General features: G+C 38.9%; 1 protein-coding gene across 2 annotated transcripts in view; it reads right to left on the bottom strand.

Moving 5' to 3' along the window:
- The window catches only part of LOC310895102 (uncharacterized protein), a 40,660-nt gene that overhangs the window by 27,104 nt on the left and 403 nt on the right, over positions 1-13,153 (bottom strand). Inside the window, exon 1 of one of the 2 annotated variants that reach the window (XM_083825939.1) lies at positions 8,533-8,986. The exons of the other annotated variant lie outside the window; for it this stretch is intronic. The gene's annotated coding sequence lies outside the window, so the exon portion shown is untranslated. Of the gene's footprint in view, positions 1-8,532; positions 8,987-13,153 lie in introns of those variants that run through there. 2 annotated transcript variants of the gene reach the window in all.

The following is a 13,153-nucleotide window of genomic DNA, read 5'->3' as shown; positions in this document are numbered from 1 at the left end:
AAAAGATGCAGCTTTTCCTACTTTACAGTGGGGACACCTGCACGAGGGGCCTTATGGGCTCATTTTAAGCCTTTAAGGGCATTGAGGTAATTGGAATCAGCCAGCACTGGGACTAAGACAGAATTTAGGTCAGGTGAATCCATGCCTCACTGAACCAAGAGATTTTACAGGTTTTGAAACAAGAGGACACTACACTAGTGGAGTATTTGCATGGATTCATCCCCATCAGGAAGATATGTGCCTTATGCAAATGGTCCCTCCCAAACCAGGTACAACCGTAAGAGCTGGTAGGTGCCTCTACTCCCATTTTGCTGGGCTGTTTTCTTCATCTCCTAGCTGAATGATATCAACATCTCCTTTTCCTGGACTGGATGTCCTGGCACTGAGGATGGGCTGCTGCAGGGCGAGCTTGTCTTAGCTGGTTGTTGTTGGTTGTTTTTTTTTTTTTTTTGCAAATGTTAATGAGAGAAATATTATTAAAAATATTTCAAAGGTTGGACTAGATGATCTTAGAGGTCTTTTCCAATGTAAATGACTCTTTGATTATCTGCTTACTCGAGAAGTTGTAGCCCAGCTACAAAGAATAGACAGTACTTACAAATACATGGGATGTAAAAATATTTATCAAAAAGCAAAGTAACACTTTTGACATACAAATGATAATATTAATAAGGTAGAACTTATTGGGAGTTTATTTGTGATTAGAAAATATCAATACCATAACCCTCTTGGCAGCTACAAGATGGCACCATCAGAAAGAGCAATATTTCCTTGTAGTCCCTGGCCAGCTGTGCCTTAAAACAGAGCTGCAACTCTTGAATATGAAACTTATAAAGCATGTGGTTGAGTATGCACCAGCTCTCTAGACTTCAGTTCTTCCGATTTCCACAGGATAAGTTAAACCTTCAGGGCTCGCTGACATTTAGTCAAAGGAATTAAAACATCTCATGAAAGATGGGATTGTATAAACGCAGTCCGAAGGCACTCTGTTTGAAATTATGGCCATGGCAAATGCTGCAGACTGCTCTTCCTTCCCCTCAGACCCTGTGGCACTGCAAGGGACTCCTCTGCCAGGTAGTTCTGACCCCCACAGGGCCCCTTCCCAACCCCCAGCTGCTTGTCTGCTTTCGATCCTGCTTGCAAAATCCCCATCAAAGCAGGCAAATGAGACCACTTAATTACAAATAAGAGAATAAAGAAACAAAGAAAAGGTAAAGATCATGCCACAACAGGGTCACAAAACCTACCATGATAAGAAACTGCTCTGAAGTTGCTCATAACCTTGATGCTAGGATTATAGGTGTGAATATAGTACCCAAGAGCTGACACAGATTTCCCATCCCAAGACTGGAGGGAGTACTAGAATGACTGATTCAATGAGATTTAATATAACATTACAGTGCTCTGTTGTGTCTTAGGGCAAAAAGATTTCTCTGTTAGACTGCCTAGCAATATATTTTAATTCAGCTTTCATATGATGACTATAGATTTCTGGTCTTTTCATTTTCCATTTCTTTGCAGCATTCACATAATCAATTCCTAATGAGGAAAAATTAGGAATATCATAACCAAAGGCATTCAAGATTCTGTGGGCAAAAGCTGTTGAATCATCTGGAGGGGCTGAATAACAAAACCTCATTACTTACACTGGAAATTGAGCAATCCAACCGCATAGAAATCTGATCCTTTAGAGTATATTTTGCTGAATGATTTTATGTCGTTATCCAGGAATACAGAGGCATGGCACACAGTTGTTTTCAAGCTCCCAGCTCACTGCGTACAATATTAGGTTTATTTAAACAGTGTCTATACTGTTTATGACTGCAAAGAAAAAGCCCAATGTCTGAGCAGAAGAACAGGTGCAGAGCACCTGGAACAGTAGCACCAGGACCAGTGAACCACCTCATTCATCCCAGAGAGCCCAAGGTGTAGTTTTATGATACAGCTGAGCCCCTGTGGATGCAAACTGCTTGCAAAGTGGCCTGGCTCTCCTCCTCCCACTGCTTCCTTTGGGCCAGCTCTGGCAACTGCTTGAGCACAGAGTAAGACAGGTTGGGGAAATGGCACAGAAGAAAACTTGCCCTGCAGCACCAGTCTGCCCCCAGAAAGAGGGAAGGGTGAAAGAAAAGACTCTTCTGTGCACTAAGAAGATGAGGAGAAACAGCTTTGAGATGTAAGATTCTTACCTCTCTTTAGGTAAGGCTCAGTGTACGACTAAAAACCTTCTAGTAATAAATATTTGTTACCTTGTTAAAGATCCCTGAGCCAGCTCTGAAGGTGCTAACTTACCTACACAGCATTGGACCAGGTCTCAGATATGCATTAGCCCAGTGAGGTCCTCACTTGGGACCTTGCATTCTTCTGGGCTAGCTCAGATGTTGTGCTGAAGGTCATTAGGGGGGTGACACATTGTATGCTGCAGTTCCCCAAGAGGCTTACATCTGTGACCTCCTCCTCCACCCCAACCAAGGGGTCCCACCCATCTCCTTGGGAAATATCTGTACACATTCCCATATTCACCCCTCCGTGTGTAAATACTCATGCAGCCATGACACTCAAGAGAGGAAAGATACACGATCTGGAGGAAAAGATAGAGCAGGGCTGGACTGGGTTGGATTGGTCCTTTTGGCACCCTTACATTGGCAGAACCCCAGGAGAAATTTTTGATGTGTGCTGGTGTGTGTTCATAGTATAACTATGGCAGCAACTCTTTCTAGACTGGACTGGCCAATCTATTGACAGTCAGCTTCCAATATGTGTCCTACATTGCTGTCATTTAAGAGACTGACTGCCTCCATTTGCTTCAGAGCCAAGGCCAAAGGGTCAGCAGAGCCCTTGGACCAGAGCTCTGTCAGCAAAGACTGTGTAAATCTTCTGCGTATCTCAGTTCAGAGTCTTGCATAGACAGACAATGGGGTGGTCCACTCTTTACCCCTGATTTAGCCTTTGGGCTTTCTGATAGAAAAGTTTTGCTGTTGAGTTCAATTATAGTTAGAATCAATGACCCCCTAAATAATAGTGAGACTTGCTTGTCTGTTATAACATTTCCTATTTCATCTAGTTTCTCCACCACAGCATCTTCAGGAAATCAAATGCCAAATGTAAAGCAGCTTGCACAAGCCGAACCCAACAGGAATGCAGTAATTCTGGTCAAGAGTGAAAAGGGAAATACTTCAAAAAGTCTGTTGTACATAACTGTTATCTTCCCTTGCTTCTATCTCTGCTCATGTCAGTATGCAGGCTCTAAGTTAAGCTAATCCCATCATCAAGTTTAACGAATCATTAGAGCATCAGCAAAAAAAATTCTTTGACTTCTTGTAAACAAAGATCTGATCTCAAACTGTTTCATCGTTCTCAATGCTAGAAAAGTGGAAGCAATGTGAAGAGTTTCATTCTGGCAGAAAAGTAGTCTACTTGTTCTGGCAGCTGCAGACATCCCTGATGTTCAGCCCTCTCTTTGTCTTCCAAACACTGCTGGTCAAATTTCAAAATTTAATCTTCACATTCCACCATCACCTCAAAATCCACATATCTGATTTCTCAGATTAATTATACAAGACCTAAAGAAAGTATTTTTTCTTATCAAAGGGGTTTAGTTTTCAAAAACAGAGTCTGTGGAATAAAGTTCTAGTAGTTAAAATTGAATTAATCTACCCTTAAAGCATTCCTTATCATTTCCTTTTGGAAAAAGATTTTCCCCTTTCGTATTATGTGCATATTTTCATTACCATACCTCTGCTTTTGCCCAAGGCAGGGGAGAAGAAATTTCCTGAAGCACAAACAAAAAAATAAGTTCAAGCATGATTCTATTAAGGGAAAGGCAAAGAACAGTGAACCAATTCTTATTTACTCTCATAAATCTGAAGAAAGACATATATGTTCAATATCATAAAAATCCAGGTACCCTGTAATATTTCCTATGAACAAAAAATTTGAGGACATCATATTTGCTCTGAAGGTGGACAGCGCTTATGGGAAAATGAGGCCAGGTTTCTGTTTCAGGAAACATGAGACCAGTTTCATACTAAGTCGGTGTAAAATGATCAGCTGAGGTGGATAAGTAGAATGACTGCATTTCCTAGCTTCTTTGCAAATAGCAAAGTTTGCATTTCACTTCTTTATAAAAAGAAGGATTGCTTGTTTATATGTCTTTCCTGGCCCGTGCTGTATGAATTAACCAATTTCTGTGAAAACAGACTGACCTATTTTCCAGAAATGAAAAGCATACTGAAAGGAGCCCTTATACACTGGCTAACCAACAGTAACATCATTTTTAAACAAAACCAGCCCTTGTCAGGTGGTTGGGTTTGCATGTGTGTGTGTGTGTTTTTGCTGTGGTTCATTACTAATAAAGCAGCAGCTTTCCTAATGAAGAAGTCAAACGAATACAACACTTTGGAGTAGCTGCGGAGAACACAACTATAATGAAAACAATATCCTTCAACCAGGATTTTACGTGTTAGCGGTTACTACTGCTGCCTCTCTCAGTATTACCCATCTACATAACCATGACCTGCAAAGTGAGTTTGAAGTGTTTTTGTACACATGAACTTGCACTGCACCAGGTACAGCATAGCATGGTCCTCTCTTGGACTCCCAGCCATGCAAAGCTGAAGAGAATACTTGGGAAAAGCAAAACCTGGCTTGGTTTGTGCAGAAAGAAGAACCAAGCCTAACCATTTAATTGTTTTCCCAAACCACCAAAATATACTATCAGTTCAAGAGTTCCCTGAGCCCACACAGCTTGTCCCACTGTTGTTTTCTTCTGCAGGTAGGTAGTGCTGTTGCTCTGTTGCCACAGGCAGGACCGTGGGCTGAGCAGGCTGTGAGTCTGACACGGACAACTGTCCGTGTACTCATTTGTTGATACAACACTTCATTTGGAGCAGAGATGAAGACTTGGGTCTAATCCCATAAATGGGACTTGGCCATTAACTTCAGGTGGTCCAGGGTTTTACCTTAGACCCTTAAAATCTAACAGTGCAGATGGTTAATGAATTTCAACTAAAAAAATACATATTATAGAAAAGAATGGTAAAAAAGGAGCAGATCAGCTCTATCCTTTAAAAATCCATGCTGTCAAACAGAATTCTGACCCAAACTATTACACATGAAAAAAGTCCTTCAGATGTTGCACTCTAACTACCATACTATTTCTCCTTGAAGCACCCTAAAATCCATTGTGCCATTACTGAAAAGCCGATGGCGTGTGCTCCCTCAGCTGGTTAATTCATGAACATTTCCCAGAGCTATGTTATTGCTGCTGGCTGAGTTTTGTGCAGCTTGCTATAATATCTTTACATATGCAAACAGGTTTGTTCCCACAAAAAAAAAAAAAAAAAAAAAGTTACTATAGAGATAACAGTGTGGTGTGGAGAAGCAAAAAGTACAACTCAGGCCCCTGCATATTATCTTGAGATAATGTCTGACAGTAGTACCTAGAGATCCCAAACAAAACATTGACTTTTTCTTCTCATCTCCACACACTCAATTAGAATTGCCCTGAAAAAAATATCTGTCCTTTAAATGAAGAACCTGAAGCAATATTTCTGTGCTCTTATATGTGCACTTAAGATGTGACTGTAATTCATTCAGGGAAATATAGTGTTTTCTGCTATGGAATTTTCTAAAGCTTTCATTATTATTATTATTATTGTTGTTGTTGTTGTTATCTTCATATATATATATATTTTAAAGCATTGTCCTTTCAGTGGAAAACATGCAGGACTGAGCACATGCTCTCAGACACACAGAGTATGGATCGCATTCCCTGTAAATATCCAGTGCAGTCTTGAAGAAGCAAGCAGAGAGCTGCTCATCCATCCAGCTGTAGTTTTACTTGGGACATCAGGACATTTAGTCTTGTCTCTGTATCACTTCTTTTTTTTTTTTTTTCTTAACCAAGGAAAAGTATTTGCCAGTATCTTTTATTCAGTTGTTTCTTATACATGTTACTCTCTCTTCTTTGCCTTCTTTTTCATGTAGATCTAATTGAAATGTCATAGCCCTACTTTCTGTAATTAAATCGATGTAAAGTAGAATGCAACTTCAACATGTTTAGTGAGAATACGTAGTAACATGTCAGCAAAGCAATTTTAATCATTATTTTTAATGTACACCCTTGGGATAGACTGAAGTATTATATGCTTCAATTTAAGTGGATGTTTCCTCAGGTACCAAGAATTAAAATAAGAATTAAAATCAGGGCTTCTATGAACTAAATTTCTCCAATGTATATTGTTTTTCAGTACCTATGTTTCTCTATAAATAGCCACATATATTACAGGTATCTTTCATGAAGAGCTGTGTTGGATTGTTTGTTATATTTTTAGTAGGCATCTCATGTTTGCCTGTACTAGACAGGTAAATTGAAGGAAAGTCATAGGAGTCTAACTGTCCTATTTACCCATACAAAACTGCCACGGAGAAGTGCTTCTGGAAAAGCAGCTTGCTCATATAATACCATCCTGGAAAAACTAATCACCTTTTTGATTTGTTCTTATCAGAGATACCGATAAGATATCCCATAGTACAAACAAAATGTTTTGCTTATAAGAAATTTTGGTACACAACTTAGAGATGAAACTAAGAAAACTTCACAGGCACAGTTGAATTCAGAGGAACATAGCAGTCTGCCACAGCATCCTATGGAGACAGATTCTTGATTCTCCTTAATTCCAAAGTCACGAATAAAGAATTGAAGTCTCAGAAAGGTCTCAGATTCTTTTCAGAGTTTGCAAGTAAGCAACCTCTAGCAAACTTTCAGATGAACTCCAGGGCTTGGTGACAGGGCAATTTTTCTAATTTCCAAATATGGTTGGAAGTGTAAATTTAGAAACCCAAGTTTGAGGATCCAACCTGATCTAAACAGTAGGAGCTGTGCTATCCAAATGGGAAACTGCTGAAAATCTGATAATGTAAAAGTTCCAGGGACAGTTTCATGGGATTATTGTAATAGTGAGTCCTATGAAGGTGATAAAATGAAAAAGAATAAATAAATAAATAAATAAATTCCAGTCAGGTCTCTGACCTTCAAGTATAAGTCCAGTGAGTAAGAAAACAGTAAAGCAAAAGCTTTGTCTGAAATTTACCTATAAGAAGATTTGGAAAGTTAGTTAGTAATTTATCTTATACCCTTGAACAGTAATGGTAGCATCCACTGAGAGACTGTTTTTCTGAAGTAATTTTCTGAAGGAACTGGGAAAGAATGTATATAAGAAAGATGTATGTGACTACTCTCCCTGTGAGGTATATAGAGAATTTACATCCCCCCTCCCCCCTCTTTTTGTCAGGTGATCTTTTGCTAATCTGGTAACTAAACTGAAATGTGCCAATAGAAACCTTAAGAAGTAGGCTCCAATGCAGAAAATTATGTTGTATTTCAAAAGCTTCCTATTCAGCTAGGAGGAGGAGTGCAGGGTTTACACCAGAAAATTCTTCCTACTCCACTTTGCCATAGGAAGATCCTAAATCTTCCCTTTCATCATTCTGCTCGCTGGTCTCTGTCACTGAAAGCAAGGCAATGAAGATTTATTTCTCAAGCTCCCAAGTAATTATAAAGTAAGATAGTTTCCAGAGACTGGGGGCAGTACTATCCAAAGTCATTTCTCCACTAACATAGCAATCATTTTTCTGGTAGCATGGAAATTGCTAGGAAAACTGGTAAGTGTACTGGACTATAAATAAAAATATAAATCAGGCTTATATAGGAAATGTTCACCCTATTCAAGCAACACATTTTAAAGTACGATTACTTCAAATACACAGCAGGATTCTATACAGCCTTTTCAGGATGTGATTGTTTGCATTGGTAGTCTTACCATTAGAAAACTCATTTTGCTAAGTTTATGGCACTTTAAAAGACACACAGTTGTATTCTCTGTACTTGGTGTTGAATATATAACTCCAGACTGAGCAGTTATCTCATCCAGAATTCACATATTTTCTGGGAAATGCAGCCAATAGTAAAGGACATCACAGGTCACAACATTTCTAAATTGACCTTTGGAGAGAGCAATTTTTTTTTGCAATGAGATGATATTTAGCATTTCCTGGCTCATTTGAAGGAAATTTGCATGGTGTCTATGCAAGCATTAAAGCTGAACTAAGTTCTGGTTTTTTTTTTTTGTTGTTTTGTTTTGTTTTTGCTTGTTTGTTTTTGATCCTGCATCTAGCCAATAGATATCATTCAGTCTCAGTAGAAATGGGATATGACAGTTTTCATCTGGTGAAGCTATAAACAGTATCGTCGAAGGAAACAGAGCTGTCCTTTTGAAAAGACAAAGGCAGGAAAGTGTAGCTGGCTTTGGCTGAAGCCCTGGCCAAAAGGGGGGCCATTTTCTCTCTGAAATGCTGTATATACCTCCATGGTTACAAGCAGGCAGCAAATATGTTTAAGGTTGGAGGGACCAGACCCAGGGCGATGAGTGAGAGAAGTTTGTCAGGCCTGGTGTCAACCATCAGCAGCAACAGCAAAGACCACTTATTTAAGTGAAAGAATGGAGGGCATAAAGGTAAAAATGGCCCACTTACCCTTAATTTCCTGTAGATAGACATGCATTTCTGGAGATTTTAAACTTGCCTTTGCTTTCCTCCCAGTTTTAGGGAAGGGGACTGTATTGGGAGGGGGGAAGATGACTGAAAAATGTGAAACCTATCAAGAGACAGCTGAAATCAGTTTTCTGCACTAGCCTTTGATTAGCTGTTCTCCAGCTCTAAAACCCTGAAGCTAAAAGAACTAAAAAACCAGCCATAAACAATGAACGCTTTGAATTAGCTTCTCTTCATATGTCATGCAAGAGGAGGGCAGTCACGTGCCCTCAGCAAGTGGCCACACAGAAGGTCAGCCAGAAGCTGCAGCTAAATCCAATGGAGGAAACTAAAAGCTAAAGGCATCTTCAGGGACTCTCAAGCAAAGACTCATTATGATCAAGTCATCTAGTAATTAAGCAAAAACTACATTTGCTAATGGAGGAAAACAGCCATAGTGTCAACCTACCCGAAACTATGGATGGGGTGTGTCTCCAGCATCTGGCCCCATGCAGCCCAGCACCTCTGACCTGTTTCCTTCGGTGTTCAGCCTCCCATATGATCACTTCTGACTGCTCAGTGATACAAGGAGACAATCAATCTGGAGGAAAGTAAGTATGTCTAATACAGGAAATTCAATCCATCCACCAGAAGATTTTGTTCCTTAAAACACCATTAAAACTTCAAAACACCAGCTGACTATCTATCTCAACTAGGAACTTAAAAAACCTTACTAGTTAATAATATAAATAACTAATAATATAACTATAACATAATAAAAATTGCTGACCGTTTTGAAGAAATCATTAACATTTTTTAAATCATTGTCCTATTCTGAAAGCCATTCAAATAGGCCTGCAGAGATCCAGGCTTGAAGTCCACTGGTGGGCTTTTCATATACGTATGTTTATTTTAAAAAGAGATGAAGGGCGATGATAAGATACTGGAGAAAAAGCTTTTTAAAGGAAAAAAGAATCATTTGTACCAAGATGATTGGAGAAGAGCCTAAAGACAGACACCATACAAATCTTATGAAAAGTTTCAAATAATATTTGCTAGAGATAACATGGTTTAATTCTTGTTTGTGGGAACCAGGAATTATAAGTATGAATTATGAGCCAAGAGATTTTTTTATCATTTTGAATCATCGTTTAACTATCCACCACCAATTTTCCCTGAAGTTTTCTGTTTCTGATTTTCCTTTCTTCATGTATTACAGTCAATTTGATGCCCCAGAAAGATTTCTGAAGACCAATGATTATCACTAAAAGCAGTAACTTCTTCATAGCTCCTTTTTACTTAAATTTCTTTAAAGTGCAAGCGAGAAAAGTATGTTGAACTAAAAAGATTTTAGAAGTTACCCTGGAGATGTTAATGGTACCAACTTTTGGAAATCTAAAGTGCAAGTGCTCAAAAAAAGAAATATAGTATTATCAAGGAAACAGAATTTACCTGTATAAAACCCTCCTTACATCATATTCAGTTATTATATATCCTGTTGCATTACTATAACTAGAGCTTAAAAAAAAAAAAAAAATTTAGGATGCATGAAAAAGAGAAGGTTAATCCTAGCTCTTCATCACTGGAAGTACCTGTGGGGTTTTGCCTACTTTCCCAGCATGTTTTTTCTTGAAATTAAAATAAGTAAGTTATGCTTAGGGCCATTAGATTTTGTGGAATCAAGACATGCTTTCCCATTTGGTATTCCAAACAAGCCCAAGAAAAACAGACACCATATTCCATTTTATCAGCCATTAAAAAAAAAAAAATAATAATCAGAAAGGATAACCTAAACAGCTTTTCAGTTCCCATTATTCATCACTTGTGAGTTTCTGTCTGCCCCTCAGCCACTGTGCTCACCACACTCCAGGAACTAAGGGAGCCATCCAGAGGAGCAGGCTTGCATAGCACAGGATGGAAATTATTTTTTTTTCTCTAGTCAGGAAGGACATGTATGCTAAAGTGAAGTTACTCATTTACCAAAGAGGTGCTCAAAAAAAATTAAAAAATGCTAGGTGGTTGTAAATAGATGTGTACTTTCAAAGATGCAAAGGCAAATGCAACTGCCATTTCCCTGTGATTGCACACGGTTCAGAAAGCTCCCTGTCTTCTATGGTTTCTTTGTGTTTTAAGAGCCTGTTGCTAAAAGGTAGTTGGCAAGCACAGGCCATTTGCTCTCAGGTATGAAGGAGGAAATATGTATTCAGTGTTTGCACTTGCAGGATTATCCTTGAAAGTATGAAAAACCCGGATACACAAGGCCACTTGCTTATCCATTGCTAACAGACTTTTTGTCAGCCCTGTTTCTTTTTCAATAAATGAAGTTTGCTATAAAAATATTATTACACACAATATTGTAGATGTTTACTGACATCCACAAAGCTAGATGTTTCCCTAAATTCGCCTACATGTGCCACCAATTTCAGTGGCACATGTTAGAAATAGCTATAATACCAATGTTGTAATATGAATATGGCTGTGGAAAATGTACACAAAAGACATGGCAGCTACTGTATTTTCCCAGTATGTTCTGTATTATAAGTGTTGGACCCTTTCCATTGCAAGACCTGTTTCCAGTTGCCCGATTTCACTCATGTTAAGTTGAAATTTTCCATGCCAGTGTTCTGATCCAAGACAATTTAGGGGAGAAAAAATTCAGCTTTACTTGTTATCATTTCCAAGAGTCATCTCAAAGCATCCTGAGGATATTCCCTTTAAACACGTCCTGTGTTTCTGGACTTTGAAGCAAGTACTTTGGCAGGATGGTTAGTAAGTTACAGTGTGCCAGAGGACATGAAGACTATGAGGAAAAAGGGGTGGACGGGAGAAGACGGTGTGTTTGGGATGAAGGTGGTGGAAGTGGTCCTCTTACCCACAAAGACAGGATATGGAAGTGCCTTGGGATGGAGAATGCTAAAACAAGAGAATAAATTGCAAGAGGGAGAGCTTGGGAAGAAGGTAGCAAGTGGAAAGAGGAAAAGATTGGACAAGGAACTGTGCTGCAGGGGAAGGTGGAGGTGGCAAAAGCAAAGTGTCTGAGATAGTCTGAGAAACCCAGAGCACGCTGATATTAGAAAAAAAAAGGGACAATTTTCAGACAACAGGACTGGAAGGATTGGCTGAGAGAGAGAAATTATGTTGGCAGCTGGAAAAATGGGGAGGAAAATAAAAAGTCAGGGCAGAGACAGGACTGGCATAGAAAGAGATGGGAGGGAAAAGATAGAGGAGAAGGTCCGACTTGGGCCTGGAAAGCAGTGTTAGAAGAACCTATGTCACAAGCACAAGGAGGAAAAATATACACCTTTTAAAAGAATGTGATTGTCAAGTGAAGGACTCAAACATTACAAAGTTTTCATGTCAAGGTTGCCTGTGAAACCCCACCTCAATCTTCTTTGGGGCATTTTCATCAGAAATTCCAACTTAGAGTAGCACCCATTTGCTCAAGACACCTCTTCGGTTTTGTTTGACCGTGACAAGAAAATCAAAAAGAGGCTGAACAAGCCTTAATCTGTTATTCTGCTAGAAGTAAAACCAGACAAAATAGCATATCTGGATTTCTAATAGCTTAGTCTCCCATAAAATGGTACATGTTACAAAACACACCCAGTGCCAGCTGTATCAGAAGATAAATGTTAATTTTCAAGAGACATCAACAAGGAAGATGAAACATTATGACAGATTACACATGTACAACAAAGAAAACACAAAGAGGAGAGAAGGCTGGTGAAAACATTTGTTTTCGAAGTATGAAAGTAACAGAGAAACAAGCATTACAGAATTCATTGCAAAGAAAATGCTGCAGCTGAGATCCTTGTTAGCAGCAAATGGGCCATGTTCGATAAACAGCACAAATAAAGATGGCATTTCCAATCCACTTCAGACCCAGAGGGGAACAGACGCATTGTCTGACTGCAACTGTTTAAGAAAGAAACAAAAGAAGCTTTTATATTGCTTCTACAGTTAAACAGAATTGTGAGTTTTCATCCCGGATGCCATAAGTAGGTTTGCATTTGTCACAAACAGATTGTTTATAAATATCTGGGACAGTATGCTCTAGATGTGTGTAACTCATCCATAACATCATCCTTTCCTGAAAACTATGTACTAGGAAACACAACCTTTTTCAAACAAATAAGCAAGCAGCACACGGAAAAACAGGCAGAAACAGATTGCAGGGACATCTATTTGAGGGCAAAACATAATTGTGATTTATGTTAGAGGTATGAAAACAAACAAACAAACAAAAAAAACCAACACATATCTAGCAAAGTTTAAAAGGCTGCAGAAAAGTACAGAGAAATTATTTAAAGGCACTGTGAATATTTAAGATTTGCATCAATATCCCATCCATTATGATCATTAGGATGCAGAGTCACTATTTAATCAGAAGAAAAAGTCCAGCTCAGGAAATCCCAATATAAAACAGCAAGGTGAGAAGTAATAGGAGGTGTGGGGCAATAATAACACTGAAGAAAAGAGACGAGAGCATAGGCTGAATTTTGTTCAAATGTGCCTTGTCAGATTCACTGTATTTGCTCTCATAATACAGCAAAGAAATGTGGGTGCTACTGACAGTGCTGTTTTCTCCTTTATCTTTGCAACCAGACTCTTCAAATACGGTTTT

The sequence above is a fragment of the Anser anser genome, assembly GCF_964211835.1.
Source record: "Anser anser genome assembly, chromosome: 2".
NCBI classification, from domain to species: Eukaryota; Metazoa; Chordata; class Aves; order Anseriformes; family Anatidae; genus Anser; species Anser anser.
This window is presented reverse-complemented; position numbering and strand designations above follow the sequence as displayed.